Source organism: Neomonachus schauinslandi, chromosome 14, assembly GCF_002201575.2.
Source record: "Neomonachus schauinslandi chromosome 14, ASM220157v2, whole genome shotgun sequence".
Lineage (NCBI taxonomy): Eukaryota > Metazoa > Chordata > Mammalia > Carnivora > Phocidae > Neomonachus > Neomonachus schauinslandi.
In genome coordinates this window covers 20652109-20666829 of record NC_058416.1, presented here as the reverse complement: position 1 = coordinate 20666829, position 14721 = coordinate 20652109, and positions in this window count along the sequence as shown.

Below are 14721 nucleotides of genomic sequence, written 5' to 3'. Positions count from 1 at the left end.
AAATCTTTAAAAAAAAAAAAAGATTAGGAAAGGATATAAACTCAATGGTTAGACTGCAATAAAAAAAGATTTGTGAATACAAAATTATATGCCAAAATGAGTTATAGGATTTAGGAAATAGACACTGGAATATTAAGGGGTAAAGGAGGTGATATATGGTTCCCCCCCTTCTTCAATACAAAATGTTTCTCCCAAAACTACCAAACCAGCTGATCTTTAAAAATGATTTCAGTTATGAATTAATGGACTTCCACTCTTTGGGGGAAGCTGTATTGTATCAGAGGGTTACAAAGAGGACCTATGCACCAAATCCAGCCTACAGATGGCTTTTGTAGGACCCAGAACTAAGAATGGTTTTTACATTTTAAAATGGCTTAAAAAAAAAGAATATATTATGACTCATAAAAATTATGAAATTCTGGGGCACCTGGGTGGCTCAGTTGGTTAAGCATCTGCCTTCGGCTCAGGTCGTGATCCCCCAAGTTGAGCTCCCTACTTAGTGGGGAGTCCTTCTCTCTCTCTTTCTCCCCCCTACTCATGCTCTCTCTCGCTTCCTTGCTCTGTGTTCTCTCTCAAATAAATAAAATCTTTTTAAAAATTATGAAATTCAAATTTCAGTGTCCATAGATAAAGTTTGGAATATAGCCAGGCCCATTTGTTTATATATTGTCTATGGCTACTTTCACTTACAAAGGCAGAGCTGAATCGTTGTGATAGACACCAGAGACCTTATACCTAAAAAACTTAGATATTTACTAGCTGGCCCTTATAGGAAGAGTTTGCCAACTCCTGTGTTATATAAAAACCAGTATAGATTATAAATTTCAGGAAACTCAGTGACTTCTGTGTATTCAGTTCAAAAGGAAAGTGGCCTTTTAGGACAGCTAGATTAACTGGGGCAAACCCTTTAATTCAATCGGGAGGTGACAATAAACTGCATTTACTCATCCCTGCATTATAGGTGTCATTTTTAGGTTGGTTGTAATTGGACAGTTAATCTTTGCCCCTTCCCACAAATCTTTGCCTTTTCCCATAGAAGCACCCAAAGGAAATTCTACTGTCAGCTCTATAACTCCCCCAAGGGCTATTTGTATTGTACAAAGGGCTCTACCAGAACCCTTTTCCAGGGTGGGAATTTCAGGCACTTTGGTAGTCCTGTGGAGATGTGAGAGGGTGTGATATCCTTAGGTAGTGCCCTTCAGATCTCACCATTTCCATAAAAAGATGGCCTTAAGTCCACCTCTCCCTTGATATTCCAGACAACCAATTTCTGCACAAACCAGAATAGATACGTTCTGCTTTCTGTTGCTATCTGACACAATTATTCCTGACTGGGGGGCGGGGGGGGGGGCGGAAATTCTACCCAGTTCCGTAAGGATATGGGAGGTCAGCAGGGCTTACAGACAGAAAGTATTAGCAATGTTCCTGGTACTTGGCCCCATTCTTGAAGGTGATGTGCTAAGCTCCTGTGTGGCTCAAGGTTTCTGTGAACAACAAAGAATTAACAAATAAGAAAGTATTTTGTTAATGATAATGAAATGATACAAGTGAAAGCATTCCTGAACTGTGGCAGGCAATATGACTATAATAGTTACTATAGTTATAATGGACATAGTTGTTATTCAGCTAAAAACAAGCCAAGGTTAAATTGAAAAAAAAAAAAATCATCCTATCAGTAGTCTTGTTGTTTAACACTATAAGCACATTATAGACAGTTTAGCTGCCTTAATCCTGATAGATACAACATCCCTTGCTGTTAGCTCTTCCCAGTGACTCATGAGGTGTATTAATTTGCTATGGCTGTCGCAACAAAGTATCACAAACTGGGTAGCTTAAACAAAAGAAATTTATTGTCTCACAGTTCTTGAGGCTAAAAGCCCCAAATCAAAGTGTTAGCAGGGTTTGTTTCTTCTGAGGTAATAATGTGTTCCAGGCCTTTCTCCTTGGCTTGATGGATGGCCATCTCCTCCCCATGTCACTTCACAGTCTTCCTTCTGTGAGTGTCTGTGTCTAAATTCCCTCTTCTTTTAAGGACACTGGCCATATTGGATTAGGTTTCACCGTAGCGACCTCATTTTAACATGATTACCTCTGTAAAAACCCCATCTCTAAGTTAAATCACATTCTGAAGTACTGAGGGTTAGGAATTCAACATATGAATTTGGGGACAATATAAGTCAACCTATACCATGAAGTCACCATATTTGGTGAATTTAGGTACAAAATCCTTTTTGTTGAAGACCTAATTCTTTGGTGACCCATTGATCTTAGTGAAAGATGTTCTCCCTTACTTTCTCAACTTCGAGGCATGTCTCATTTTTACTGCTGAATCTATCCAACCAAAATGGAAAAGAGCAGATAAGCTTGCCCTCCACAACACTGCAAAGGATGGGTAGTGAGTTCAAAGACCTACATGTGGAATTCAGGCATACTCAACTTGGTGTTCAGCCTTTCAATATACAGATCTTTCCCCAAGAACTTAGGAACCATAGGTAAGAATGAATCTACCACCCTCTGCAGAGCGTAGAAAATATGAGAGGTGTGGTTGTGGTTGAAGTCAGTCTGCTGGCTTAGCTACAGAGTGTAGTGTAAGCAAAAGCCTCCGAGGATGGCCGTTCACCTGTGTCAAAGGGAAAATCAAAAAGACTATTTTTATAAGGAACATAGGAGTGATAGGACACTAACAAAGACCAGACTTCAATAAGTTCTGTTGGGGAGCAAACTCATTAAGAAACACAAGGCATTGAAGAAGACTTTCTTTTTGTGGCTAGAATATCTATAAATCCAAAAATTAGCCTATTTATTTTTAAACACTAAACTAAGTTTATTTGCAGTTTTAATAGAAGCATTCCAGCTAAAATTGTTCATTGTTGCAGCCAGCCTTCTCCATTGTTCGCTGAGAGCACCCCCGACATTTAAAATATAGTCTTCATTTTCATTTGTCATGTACTAACATGTGCGGCTGCACATCTTAATGTAGGCAATTACTGAAAATGTCTTTGATGCAGTAAGACAGGTTCTACCTAATTCTCCTCTTCTGACGCTGCAGGGTTCAATGACAAATCTGGAAGTAAAAAAAAAAAAAAAAAAAAAAGGAAGCCCCAAAACCCTTTTATGAAACCTTCCCCAAATTTGTATTCAAGCAGCGAGCAGTTTAATCATTAACTCTAGGCCTCTCCTGCTACCAGCGGTTGCTAAACGGTAGCAAAAGCTGTGCAGGAAACTCTCAGTGAGGCAATTAGAGAGGCTCTGAAATAATCCTTCGAAGAGACTGTAAAATGACTGTTGTCAGCTTCATGTCTGGGGCAGTGTGAAGGAGCAAAGGCAGAAATCCTCAGAGTTATTCCCAGCCCATACATTTATTTATTTATGGCCGCCTTCCCACTGTGCAAGAGAGGGAAGTGTACCTGCTGGGCTGAAACCAGCAATAAGAAATGGTGGTGACAGTCACTGAGCTCCAGCTGAACTGAATTATTGGTACAACGACTATAATGAGAAGGAAAGAATCTAGCATTTCCTGAACATTCACTCAGTGACTAGGTGAGCGCTTCACCAACGTTAACATGCATATGAATCATCCAAGACATCCTCTTAACAAGCATGTTCAGGTTCAGCGGGGCTGGGGCCGGGCCTGACATTCTGCATTTGTAACAAGTTCTCAGTGACTGCTAGCTGCTGATGCCCACACCAAAGAGTCTGGAGCCTGAGCAAGAGCCTGGATCCTTCATATTTAATACTTAGTATAAATTTAAGAGATAGATATTATTATTACCTTTTAAAATGGACATTGAAGGAGAGGTTGAAAAAATTCATAAATGAGGAAAACTGAAATTTGACAAATAGCAAAGCGCTTCTGTTTCCAGTATTCTGATAACACCCCCTAGGAGCACCAGATGCTTCATTTTATTTTTTAAAATTTGTGTCTCAAATATGCCTCGTCATCTGTGACATTTGTCTAAAATTCAGAACCTTAGGCCCCACTGCAATCTATTAAATTAGAATTTCTAGAAGACATGCCTAGGAAAAGGCATTTTAAGTTGGCATCTAGATTATTCTTGTGCGCAGGAAAGTTGAGGAAACAATGATCATGCAGGTCACACTGTATTCTGAAAACTCAGGTAAGAAGGGCTGGTGTTCTTTGTTTATTACATCCCTTGGAGAGAACGTTGTCTGATCAGGCAATGAGGATCTCAGAACCCCTTTACTGCATTTCAACTTCACTGAGAAGGGCTGCTGATGCACAGGGAATGAAACTTGTTGGTTTTTGTGATGCAAGGGATAGGTTTAAACCTGTGTCTTAGAACAGGGTGCGAAAGTATAGTGTCTAATTATGTCACTTTAATTGTAAGGTGAAAGCAGCAACAGGTACAATGTTTTCCTTCCCTCTTTATCAAGTAAATGATCTTTGTCTACCAATCCAATTATAGAGCATCTGTATTCTAGAATAAAAGCTCAACTGGATAATATTTCCCATGTCCAAAGTCCGTAATTAAATTTTTTAGTTGGAACTCTCAGTGAGATCAGAGTAAGATTGGTTATTTATTTATCTTTGCTTTGAAATGGTAACTTTGTGCCAAGGAGATTACCCATAAATTTTTCACTATAGTTCTGAATGGTAAATAAGGGCCAAAGAAGTGGACTTTTTTTCTTTTTTAAGATTTTATTTATTTGAGAGATACATAGCGAGAGAGGCAAAATAAGCAGGGGGAATGGGAGAGGGAGAAGCAGGCTTCTCGAGGAGCAGGGAGTCCGATGCGGGGCTCGATCCCAGGACTCTGGGATCATGACCTGAGTTGAAGGCAGACGCATAACGACTGAGCCACCCAGGCGACCCAGAAGTGGACTTTCAAAGTAAACATTGAGTTACTTCTTTTAGATCACTGACCTCTTTTCTGGCTTTTAAAAAACACATTTATTGTACTGCAATACTATACATTATTAAGAAGTACTCTAGGATCTTGATATAGTTAAGTTAATGTACTTATGAAATACGTAATTTATTAGCTTAATACATTCCATTACTAATAGAACCTAATAACTTAATAACTAGAAGACGTTGGATTTTCTCATATATTTCTAAATATTGAAGAAAATGTAATTATATAAGACCATTTTCAAGTATCACATTTCCTCTTAAAATTAGCAAAATATTTCGAATATGTCAAAGGACTTGTAATACTGAAATCTCACTATGACACAACTTCACTAAGGGTAGAATTTGTTGCAGGCTAGGTCAACCCATACAAATAGTGAGACATTTAGAGATAGCCCAATCTGAGGTCAAAGCCTAGAGCGGGCCAGTTACTTTTCTGAGGCTCCATTCCCCCTCCTCTGTAAAGTAGAGATGTTTCCTTCTTGAGTTATATACTAGACTAGAGAGAGACAAATGGGTAAGCACGTGCGAGGTGATTACTGAATAGTAATTATAAAATGGTATTATTGCTGAACTGCTGAAAGGACTTACTTTTAATGATTATCATTTACAAGATGATCTCAAAGAGTGAACTCCCCGAGCACTCAATTAGCAAAATTTGTGGATATTTACTTTCTCCACTGGACCACAAGGAAGTCAAATGATATCTACATTATACTTATTCAAAATCAACTACATGCACTTGACAAGAAAGAAAAAAAAATAGAAAGAGGAAAAAAGTTTCCCCAATTATAAATTATCTAGGCAATTTAGCCCAATAGCCCACTCAATGAGCCAATACTCTCTTGCATAAACACAAGATGAGAAATGTGGATCTTTCTCTCAGTTGGTCTTGCCTCCAAAGTGCCTCTCAAAGTATGGACATTTCATGGTACAGAGTATAATTCTGGCATCTTGAAATGTATATTTCTGTACAAAACATTCCTAAAGCACAGGTCAGTAACTGTGCTTTATCTGCTGCTCAGCTAAAGAAACAATGCTCTGTTTCAAAGCTGGAGGGAAAACCAGCTCTATTGGAACTATTGAGAAATAGTATGTTACTCTGAAGTAAGAACTTCCTGAGGAATTTTCCAACACCATAACAAAAAAAAAAACCAAAAACCCTTTTTATTTTGAAATAATTTTAGACTTACAAAAGTTGGAAAAAAACTTGCAAAAATAATTCACAAAATTGTTGTCTCCCCTTTACTCAGTTTCTCTAATGTTAACGTACATAACCATAATCAAATTATCAAAAGCAGGAGACAAACATTGGTACAAAACTGACTGCATAACTGATTCAAATTTGCCTGTTTTTTCCCACATGTCCTTTTTCTGTCCCAGGATCTGATCCAGGATCCTAGCTCTCATTTATTTGTTACATTTTCTCAGTCTCCTCCAATCTGTGATCTTTCCTCATCTTTCTTAATCTTTCTTGATCTTGATCTCTTGCCTCCGTGAAGGGAAAGAAAAGCAAAGTCAAGTCAACATTTTTATAAGTGTCTCAAGTAAGAATTGATTTCTTAGGTAATGCTGTATAAATCCAAAACCAGGATATTTTCTACAGTGGATTATTTATTAATTTGTCATTATACAAGTGAATGTAGCAGATGCCATTATCTGAATGAATATAACTCCCCAGTGACAACAAAAGTAACAAAGTGCTTTTGCTCCTGGATAGTTACTACCTTGTAGTAAGAACCATTTCAGACACTGGTAGAAGAATCTGTTGGTAGGACTCCATGTCCATCACCTCAGATGGATTACATATTCAACAATTCTGACTTCAGGTTCTCATTACCACTGATTTCTTAATAATCTCTCTGGCTTTTATTCAAAAGAAAAATAAGCTAAAACTTATAGACAAGTAAGAATCATCTCATGTGGAAACTCTTTTTATGGAGTGATGATTTTAACAGCAGTAATTATCTGTCGGGTGCCAATATGTTCAAAAATATCCTTCAATTATAAAAATTAAATGGGCATTAACTGCATAGATAGCATCTTTTAAGGAATTTTACAGTATGGTAATAGAATTGGAAAACAATAGTTGAGACCTAGGAGGTTTAAAAATTTTGTAAACATGATTCAGAAGACAGTAGTTATCAATTTATATACATGTTAACTAATAAAAAGGCAAAATGTTCATTGCACTTTTGAATATCAGCAGCAACTATATAAGTTTTTCCCCCAGCTTTATTGAGGTATAATTACAAATAAAAATCATATATATTAGGGTATGCAAAATGGTGCTTTAATATACATACACATTTTGAAATGATTACCACAATCAAGTTAATTAACACAACCATCACCTCACAGAGTCAGTTCCCTTTTTGTGTGGGTGTGTGCTGAGCTAGAGGACTCTCTTTTTCATTCTTGTGTTCTTTTATTTGTAAAGATTTGAAAAAAATATTAAGGTTTATTTACATTCTAGTTTGTGATTATCTATTTTTTAAAATAAGCTTTTTATTTTGGAATAAATTTACACTTACAGAAAAGTTGCGAAGGTAATAAAAAGAAGTCTCTCTCAGCCCTCACCAATTTCATCAGGTGTTCACATCTCACATTACCATGGTACTTTGGTCAAAACTAAGAAACCAGGGGTGCCAGGGTGGCTCAGTCGGTTGGGCATCTGCCTTCGGCTCAGGTCATGATCTCAGGGTCCTGGGATTGAGCCCCACGTTGGGCTCCTTGCTCGGCAGGGAGCCTGCTTCTCCCTCTCCCTCGCTCCCCTCCCCCCAACTTGTGCGCGCTCTCTCTCTCTCTCAAATAAATAAATAAAATATTAAAAAAAAAACACCTAAGAAACCAACATTGACGTATTTCCACAAACTTGAGATTTTATTTGGGTTTCACCAGTTTTCCCATAAATGTCCTCTTTTTGTTCTGGAATTCGATCCACATTGCATTTAGATGTCAGGTCTTAGTCTCTTTTAACTTCTACCAGTTTCTTTTATTACCTTGCTTTTCATGACCTTGCTGCTTTTGATGAATACTAATCAATTGTTTTGTAAAGTCCCTCAATTGTCTTGAGGTTTTCTTATGATTACATTGAGATTTTGGGCAAGAATTCCACAGATGTGATGTTGTGCCCTTCAGAATGCATCTTAGCAGTGGTGTATGATACCTATATGATCATTTGGTTGAGTCAGTGACTCCAGGCTTCTCCACTGTAAATTTACTATTCCTCCCTTTCCATCCTCTATTCTTTGGAAGGAAGTCACCATCTAGTCCACTTGTAAGAGGAAGAGATTAAGCTCCACCTCCTGGAGGGGGCTTATCTACATATAGTATTTAGAATTCTTCTATAAGGAATATTTGTCTATACAGGACTTTTAAAAATCTAACATTATTAAAGTTAGCCAACTGATGTTGAAATAGTGCCATTCATTTATTGCACATATGTTTTTGGTAGATATCCGTAAAGTACAAGGCACACTAGGTCCCTGACCTAATACAATTGACATTCTAGTAGGAGGCAGAGATTAAAAACAAGTAAACAGCAAATAAACAGTTACATATTTGGGTGCTATAAACAATACTCAGTATGTTGTGAGAGAACATGATTCTGGGGGAGGCCATCTGAGAGAGTGTGGTTTGGAAAAGTCAGTTGGAGGTGTTGACATTTGAACTGAGAACTGGAAAAAGAGGACAAGCCAGTTAATGTGAAAAAACTTTCAAATGATAGAGTCGTCTGGAGGCTGGAAGTTGTCCTGTGGTTAATTTCATACATCAATTTGGGCCACAAGGTGCCCATATACTGGTTAAACACTATTCTGGGTATGTCTATGAGAATGTTTCTGGATGAGATTAACATTCACATTGGTAGAATGAGTGAAGTAGAGTGCTTTTCCCAATGTGGATAGCTTCATCCAGTCTGTTGAAGGCTTGAATAGTGACAAAAACTAACTAAGGAAGAATCTGCTTTCTCTACCTGTCGTAGAGTTGAGACATTGGTCTTCTGCCTTCAGAGTTGGACTCAAACTAGAATTTACACCATTGGCTCTCCTGGTTGTCAGGCCTTTGGATTCAGACTGGAACTATCTCACCAGCTCTCCTAGGTCTCCAGCTTGCTGACTGCAGACTACTATATACCCCCAGAATAGAAAGGGGGCTGGTGTGACCCAAGTGCAAGGAAAAAATGATAAACTGTTATGAGAAGTAAGGAAGTTCAAGCATGCCCCAGTGGTGCTGTGAGAACCATGGCAAGAAAGGGGTTTGATTTTTACTCTAAAGGTTGTGGGAAGCCTTTGAAAGGTTCTTAGCAGGAAAATGAAATTACAGATCATTAAAAGATCATTCTTAGGGCCCACAGATGGTAAAAGGCAGACGTTAGGAGGCCACTGCTGTAAACTAAGCCAGAGATGACTGTATGTGGCCTGGACATGGAATGCATTGGTGCAAATTAGAGGAGTGGAGAGATTTGAGAGCATGTCCAGAAACAGAACTGACAGGCCTCATGTATCACGGTGTGCTTTCACATGGTGTATTCTTAATTTAAAAAGATAGAGATAACCTTACTAGACTCTTAGGTTAGATTTGTCCTAGGGAAGGGTGGGTTCAAACTCCTGAAGAAGGGCAAAGATATATGTACAAGGATGTTTATGGTAGCAGAAAATCAGAGATAAGTGCCTATCAATATGGAATTTTAAAATCATGCAGCCACTAAAAAGAATGCAGTACATTCTTGTACATGGAAAATAAATGATGTTCAAGAGATACTAACTGAAAAAACATAGTGTAGAAAGTCTGTATGGTATGAGCCCACTCATCTAAATTAGAAATGACTATCACTATGTCTACCCTGTACTGAGCATTATAAGAAAAGGTCTGATGTAGTATATCTATACATTGTTAACAGTGATTAACTCTGCTAACAGTGGTTATATCAAGGTGCAGTGGGGATTATGGAGGATTTTCATGTTATACCCTATATTTTTTGTTTTACTAGAAAATCTTAAACAATTGATGAGAAGAAAAATAATTAAAAAAAAAATCAGGGGCACAAGCAGTACTTTTAGGATTAATAGGTACTTTAATGAAGTCTTTGAAACAACTTTAAGAAATAACTCCTATACATATAAATATAATTTTCCTTTGAGAGTTTATATTAAACTCAAATCAGGTACATGGAGATTACTGATTAAACTGAAATTATTATTATTATTTTTAAAGATTTTATTTATTTGACAGAGAGAGACACAGTGAGAGAGGGAACACAAGCAGGGGGAGTGGGAAAGGGAGAAGCAGGCCTCCTGCGGATCAGGGAGCCCGATGGGAGTCTTGATCCCAGGACCCTAGGATCACAACCTGAGCTGAAGGCAGACACCTAACGACTGAGCCACCCAGGTGCCCCTAAACTGAAATTATTAACATCTCAAGATGATGCTGAGACCATATTTATTCATTTCCTTCATATTAACATCAAAAGCAAGCAAATGTATAAAGGTTTTTCTATGTCATTTGTTCTGACAATGCATCTCACAATGGTTTTTGTGGTTTGGTAAAGAAATAGATGCAGAAATATATTTGTGAAATAAAAAAAACCCCTAAGTTGTGCTTTATGAAAAGACTATTAAGGCATGGTTATCTCTGAGCACCCAAATTATGGATTATTATGGATTATTTCCATTTTCTTCTTACCTCCTTTCCGTATTTTATAATAATCCTGAATACCTTATAATAATCCTGAATTACCTTTGCAATCAGAAAAAGGGTTTCTTTTTTTAAAAAAAAATTGTTACATGAAAGTTATGTGTCTATAAATGTAGCATAGTAAACCTGATCTATTTCAATCTGCTTGCACTTTCTATATGACATCCAGTAGTTCTCTTTCCCTCAGTGGCTGAAGTTTGCAGACTTTATTTACAAGCTGGGATCCAGTGACTTGTATTGTGATCACATTGGTCCCCATCTCTCTCCAAAATGACAAAGCAAGGTCCATTGAGCACAACGTGACAAGCAATGTTTTAAATGTCATTACTAAAACAACTATGCAGGCTTTTCATCAGACTTCTACAGAACCACAAAGAAAGGTCAAAGCAGAGAGAAGCTGACTGTTAGAAAAACTCCAGCCTCTTACACCTCTCATAGCCACAGTCACATGGTATGAAGCAAATATTTTTAGGTTACACGGAGAAAATTTGAAACTGCAACTTTGGTGTGCAATGGGATATGCAAAGAGAGACAGAGAGAGAAGAGGGTTTCTTCATGATGATTAAAGTTTTCATGCAAAGGGTTTGAGATCCTTGGATGAAAGTTGTTAAGTAAATACTGCATGACATGCACATTGTACAACAGCGTGTCATAATTATAGTTTGCTTTCAACCATCTGAAGCCTTTCTGTGTTTTCTGGTTTTAGCTTCTAAGCCTTATGAATTATTTCTGACTCATCAGCCTTTCACCCTAGGGGCAACTCACAAGCTCCATAAAAATATGGATATTTTTCTTAAATCTCTTTTCTGGCAAATGCATTTGTTTTTAGCCTCAGAATGTAAATTCCCACAATGAAAAGTGACTAAATAATACTTCTCTCCCTCTCTTATATCTTCCTTTCTCTAAAAATGTCCATTTATAATTAAAAGCACATATCTGAAGATCAGTTCTGCATTACAGTTGGGGACCTGAAGCTGAGGAGACAGTTGGGAGCAGGATGGTATAAAAGCTACTACTAGGTCAGAGTGCCCAACCTCTGGTCAGCCCAACTGACACTTTGGGCTGGATAATTCTTTATTGTGAAAGGCTGCCCTGTGCATTGTAGGATGTTCAACAATATCCCTGGCCTCTACACAATAGATGCCAGTAGGGCAGAGCTCCAACTCCCCAGACGTGGTCACCCAAAAGTATCTCCAAGATATTACCAAATATCTCCCAGCAGACAAAATCAGTCCCAATTGAGAACCACTGCACTGGGCCAAAAACCCTACAAAACCAAACCCTTTGTGCTTTTTCCAATTCAAAGTGCTCCTTTGACCTCAGAGTCAACCTCTACCTTCCTAGCTACCTACCAACATAAAATACAGACACTCACAAACACCTTCATACTTTTCATGTCAAAGCCCTTGAACATTGTCTAGAGTTTTTCCTCTGAGCCATATGTGACTAATTTGGCTAGGAGAAGAGAAGCACTGGTAACTTTCCCACCCTTCACTGACATGGGTGTTCATGTCACTTTTAATGTTCATGGTGTCTTGACTACTGAAGCTGTAAATGTCCGCAGTTTGTTTGTTTTTTAATCTGCTAGTCACACTGCAACCCCATGCTCCCTCATGAATATTGTTTCAACCATAATTTTATTTAATTAAGTATGTTTATTTTGCCTTGTAATTCTCTCATTTGGTCCTTAAATATGCAATTATGATCTAGGCTCAATATATTTATTTCCTGAAATTATCCTAGATTAGAACGGGTTAATTAAAACTGAAGAAGGGATTTATAGAATTAAAAAAAGCACTTCCTAATTCATTCCATAACAAAGCAACACATAGTACTCATATAAACTGTATTTTTATGCCTCTTAGTATATTCAAGGGATGTTTATTCTCCCTACTGCAAGTTATCTGATGCTTGAAGCACCAAGGAAAATGGACAAAGGGAGTGATTTCCTCTATGGAAGAAACATTATTAATAAATCCTTCTCTATGGAAAACTCTTAACAAGTGGATTTACCATTACTAGATTCATAATCGTGAGTAAGCACCTTAGTCTCTGCTGGCCTGCTTCATTTTTAGTAAAATGAGAATGATGATACCTACCCTCTAGGGCATGTTGAATGAGATCATCTATTTTAAGCTTTTAAAGATTTATTTATTTATTTATGCATTTATGTATTTATTTATTTATTTGACAGAGAGACACAGCGAGAGAGGGAACACAAGCAGGGGGAGTGGGAGAGGAAGAAGCAGGCTACCTGCCGAGCAGGGAGCCCGATGCGGGGCTCGATCCCAGGACCCTGGGACCATGACCCAAGCCAAAGGCAGACGCTTAAGGACTGAGCCACCCAGGCGCCCCTGTTTTAAGCTTTTAGCCCTGTGCCTGACATACAGGTGTTTTATTAATGTCATTTCTGTGCTACTTCCTTCCTTTGTTCCTAGCACCAGCTAAATAATTTGTGAGATTCAGTGCAAAATAAAAAATGAGTGCTCCCTTGCTCAAAAATTAAGAATTTCAAGATGACCACAGCAAAACATTAAACCAAGTGAGGGGCCCTTCTAAGAGAGGGGCTCTCTCTGTTACTGCATCAGCTGTACACTCATAAAGCCAGCCTTGCTTGCTCCCCTAGGGTTTTCAAGTTCCGTTTGTCTATTCTTTTAAATTAAAAGCCCCTCTTCAATTTGACAATTGACAGGGAAATAAATGTAACCAACCAAATAGGGCTTGACTGTGGGTGTGGTTTTTCAACGCTTGCTCACTTTTACTCAAGCTGTTGAATGTTAGTGAGCCTCAAGCTGTTATAAAGGAGCTATTTTAATCTGCCATGGCATTTCAGGGGTTTGTATCATTCTCAACATGGAGGAATTAAAAAAAAATACCTTAGTTGTCTATAAGAAATTGGACCCTTGATGATAGCCCAAGAGGCACTTAGTGTCCAAAGAGCCACTTAATTGAAAAGCTCTTTATCCAGAGTTATCAAATAGCATTCACAAAGAAAGCAGCATAGCTCTAAATATTTTAGATCCTGGCCTGGAGACTTTTAGAGACCTGGTCCAGATGCCTAAGAGTAAAATACCCAAAGAGGAAGACTTGGTCTCCAAACTGTGCCCCAGTTCTGCAGGTTATTCCTTCTTTAAGGATGCATCAGCATGTCCTATAAAGGGTTTGTCAAGGTTTTCACATCCTACTTGTAAGAACAGATTCCTGTAAAAAGGCAAAATATGTGTGTGACTGTGTACAAACATAGATACACAGAGAAATGTCCAAATTTCCTCTATTGGAACAAACACACACACAGGCACACAAGCATCTTTTTTTTTTTTTTAAGATTTTATTTATTTATTTGCGAGAGAGAATGAGAGACAGCACGAGAGGGAGGAGGGTCAGAGGGAGAAGCAGACTCCCCGCTAAGCAGGGAGCCCGATGCGGGACTCGATCCCGGGACTCCAGGATCATGACCTGAGCCAAAGGCAGTCGCCCAACCGACTGAGCCACCCAGGCGGCACACAAGCATCTTAACAGAAGGCAAAGAGAATTAACATTTACTGAGCACCTTCTATGTACCAGGTGTTTTACATAAATGGGAATACTAAAGTATATGTTAGTTCTCATTCTTTCATTCAATCTCAAGACACTGAAAACAAGTGCCCCCCCCCCCCATGTCGAAACTGAAGCTCAGAGCAGTTACGCAACCTGCCCAAAGTCATACAGTCAGCAAGTTGGAGGGTCTGGACTGGAAATTTCATCTGATTCCAAAACGCATATATCACATCCCTCTTGAATTCAGGGGTCTAATCTGTCACAGTGTCTGAATCAAACAACAAACGAAATGCAACAAATTTTAACATACTTGCTAATCATATTAGTTTACATGGCCCCCTTATTCTTACCATAATTCCCACTCTTTCTCCCACCCTCCATCACCATAAATCGTTCAGTGTCTAAGGGTTACCAATTTCGCTAACAGTTATCGGGAGAACAGGCTGGCCTCTTTGTAAAGATAAAAAGTTAAAATTTGTGGTATGGGACTAACTCCAAAGATCTAAAAAAAAAAAAAAAAGAAAAGAAATTAAAAAAAGCTGTTAGGGGGTCCAGTCCCTCACTTCCAGCCTTGACAGGGCGAGAAGGAACCCCAGCACGTGGGACGACAGCAT